Source organism: Phragmites australis, chromosome 7 (genome assembly GCF_958298935.1).
Source record: "Phragmites australis chromosome 7, lpPhrAust1.1, whole genome shotgun sequence".
Taxonomy (NCBI): domain Eukaryota; kingdom Viridiplantae; phylum Streptophyta; class Magnoliopsida; order Poales; family Poaceae; genus Phragmites; species Phragmites australis.
Genome location: NC_084927.1, coordinates 4,575,692 through 4,579,505, shown reverse-complemented (window position 1 = coordinate 4,579,505; position 3,814 = coordinate 4,575,692).

The window sequence follows — 3,814 nt, the reverse complement described above, 5'->3', positions numbered from 1 at the left end:
ATAGTCATCTAAAGAAGCAAGTCCAGGAAATTCAACTACAGAATTGAAACTGGCAGAGAGAGAGTTACCAGTAAGGAAACTATTATTGATGGCTTTCCTAGATTTGGATCTGCTCCTTATAATCCTCCTCTAACTGTTCTCAGTCTGGCATGACTTGTATCCATCCATCTTGTTCTGAATTCTTTTGCTTCTTCTCACACTCTTGTCAGAAATTGGGGTTGCAATTCTCTTTCTAGCCCGAGATAGCCTAGCTCTCTTTGATGTTGTTTATGCCTGAATATACTCTTCTATTGGATCTGAGAAGATGACTTTTTAATTTATATTATTCTGATTTCTATTTTTCCTGCTTTTATATCTCTTCCTACAGTACACCCTAGTGATTGCAGGCTTATCTGAGTAATTATCACTAGAAGTATCCCCTGTCAGTGGGGATTTGGGAGAATCAATCCAAGTCAAAAGCAAAGGAGAACTAGTGACTGCTCTAGGGCAAGAGGACTAGTCCAGGAAGTATTCTTGGCCAAGAGACAAACTCTGTATTTCGGTGAAGGAACCAGAAAGAAAATCTGCTAGTTTGAGGAAGGCAAAAGAACACTTTCTATGGAATTATCTTTACCAATAATGATATGAATAAGACATGCTGGGGTTGGCAAGGTAAAAAGGTATTTGGCTCTACTTTGAAGCTGTTGCATGTGCCTCTCCATAGCAGATAAACTCTCTATCATGAAGTTGGAGATTGCTTACAAGTTAGCACTCAGCTGGATAAAAGAGTTCTGATGCTCTGTCAAACTATTTGAAAATTGTTGCAGAACAGGTCCTTGAAGTCTGATGTGCTTGTCAGCAACCAAAGTACCTGCTACACTTTCCAGGGTATTCAGAGCTTCCCCACTTCTAACAATACCAGCAGCTTGAACAAAAGAGGAAGCAGCACAAGATGATTCCTAAATAACACAACCTGATTCAGAAATTTCATCCCCATGCAATTGCTCACCTAAATTCTGATTTCCCTCAAGACCAACCATCTAATCAGCTATATTAGCAGCCATTTCTGGTTCCCCTGGTAGAATGGGCCCCTCATAGGGATGAGGGTTGCCATTATTGGCAGGAGGGTCATCTTCATCAGAAGGCAAAATATTAGCTAGCTCAGAGTTAAGAATGTAAATAGGGAAAGTCCAATACCTTCCATCCCCATCCAATTCTCTACCAAGCTTGATCACCATGCTTCTTGGAATCTTTAAAGGGTCATCAAACAGCACTTTCACCAGCATTCGAGCTAAGCTACTGTCAGTTAGATGCCAGTACAACAACTTGCCAAAAGTAGCACAGACTTGCTGGATGAAATAGAGTTCTTTAAAATATAAAGGGTAGCCTAGGAACATAATCCAACCCTTCCTAGTAAAAGGAGATCTCTTATAATTCTTGCCATTATCATGTTTGACAAATCTGAACTCATGAGGGCCAATCCAATGTGGGTTACCAGCAAAAAGAACATCTCTTTCATAGAAATCATGGAGCCTATAAACCCCAATCCCATGCGGATGAGGGATATAGAAAAGGACATGTTTCTGTACCTCTTCTTCGATGTAGTGCCTAATATCATGCATCAGTCCCAGTTCTTGTGCCGGAGTAAGCTCTTCCTCAGTGACCGCAATCGCCAAATCTTCATTTCTCTTCACTGGATTGCTCGCAATACTAGCAAAGGTTCTGATTTTTTGGTGTGGCCCGCCATCCTCTACCAGAAGCCTAGGAGGGAGAAAGCGCACCGGATTGACCACGAAGTTCGCCATGTCAATGTTGCTAGGAGCAAGATCAGAGAGAGGAATAGATGAGGAGCATGGCTTTGTGTTTCCAGGCGAGGGAGCCAGAAGGTGAAGCAAGGAAGATGAGGAGTTTCCCCTCCCCTTGCTCAGATATAAACTAGAACCTGGAAGATGAGCCGCCGAGTTGGGCTGGGAAGTGGGGCAATATTTGTCTACTCGAGCACTATCTTTAGGGGCCCATTTGAAATAAGGCCCAGAGCGACGTTTGAAACAAGATTTGGCCCGATGACCATAATTAAAGCAGAATAAGCATGGTATTCATTAAAACAATCTTTGCTACGATGGCCCAATCCCAGACATCTACAACATTGAATGAGAGAGTTGGGAATTGAACACTTACCATCAAACTTCATAGGAGCCGAAGCATCTGCCGCTCGCCTACTATCACGCCTGACCAAAGAATAAATGTCCATGTCACTTTTTAGTCTCTCAAAAACGCCATTAATAGAAATTTGAATAGAGCTTTGACTGACTTGAACAGCATGAACACCAGGACTGAGGTTGGAAGGAGGAACATCAACTCGAGAAGAAGAAAATGATGAGTCCGATAAACATTCACCCATTCTTTGAGAAAAAACCAGACTTAACAAAGATTTGCCAGAGAATCATCTTGACAAAATATTCTACTGATGACCAATGAAAGGATAGAAGAATTCGCCAATCTTTATCATAGAATTCAACTCAGGTGGAGATGATTTCTTCACCGGAGAATCAAGAATCAGCTTTTCCTTAAAAGAACCCGCTACATAGGATATTTTTTTGATCTTACGACGAGAAACCACTGCCAACTTTCCCTCTCTTCATGTTCCCATCTTCTTTTTTCAGAGAATCAAATTTTCCCACCATCTCTCCAAAGATGAAAGTAAACATCAAAGTGATTTGAAATGAATCTTTTGAGAGAATAAACCAAGAAACCAACTTGTTTAGAGGCCATCGAGAAGCGAAAATGACGATCACATTGATAATTCACATGAAAACCAGCCGGTGAACCACCCAAGCAAGCATGCAGAGCAAGGCTAACTGATTTCTCAGTGAGCCTAAACGTGTAACGACGGAAGACCGTGGGCAAGAAGAAAGAGCCATTTGGAGAGGAAATGGGGTGATGCACCGAAGATTGAAACTTACTCAAAACCTCTGCTTGGAAGTGTTGTCCATGAGTGAAGTCCCTGTCTCGAACAAGCCAAGCAAGAGCTTAATCCTGCTCGAGTTTAATGAGACTAGATTGAGGAGGACCCGCCATCATCAACACTGGAAGCAAGGGAGCTAGAGGGAGCCATGGCGAGGAGAGGTGGAGCAGGGCGAAGAGGGGGGCGGAGCGGGGAGCTAGAGAGAGCCATCTTGCTTGCATCTGAATACCTATTCATCCCGTGCCGATCAAATGGCAAATGACTTCACAAGGCTGGGTTTTCTTGCTAGTGGAACAGATGTATCCCCAATCATTCCAGCTCTGGAAGCCATTTAGCAAAACTCAGCAGGTACTATTCAAAGATGGGTCATTCCAGTGGAAACGACTAGAAAATCTTATAGTTCTTGCCATAGAAAATGTGTCCATGGTGAGCAACAATCCTGCACTAGAAAAGAATAGCTCGTGAGTATTGGAACCACCGTCTTGCCATCCTGTATATCTTCTTCCTAGAAGTTTTCCGACCCTGTGAACTGTCAGGAAAACTATGAGAAGTCGACAATTGGAGAGCAAACTAGATCTCACTGAAACAATAAAAGATGGAGCACGTACGCATGTTCCTTATTGATGCTGGGATCAGGAGCAACTTATCCTGGCTTTCACTGAAGACTCTTAAGTTGCACGTCGAAGAGGCACGTACTCTACATATATTGCTCGATGTTCATGCAAATTGGGGATGTAGCTCTAGAGGATAATAAGATATATTGCTTGATGGATTACAGTTACTCATTTATCTCTTTTTGCAGCTTTTTGATGTTTACAGGTTGAAGATCAAATAGATATGCCTTCAGTTGCCCTTGAGGTTCTCCAAGTT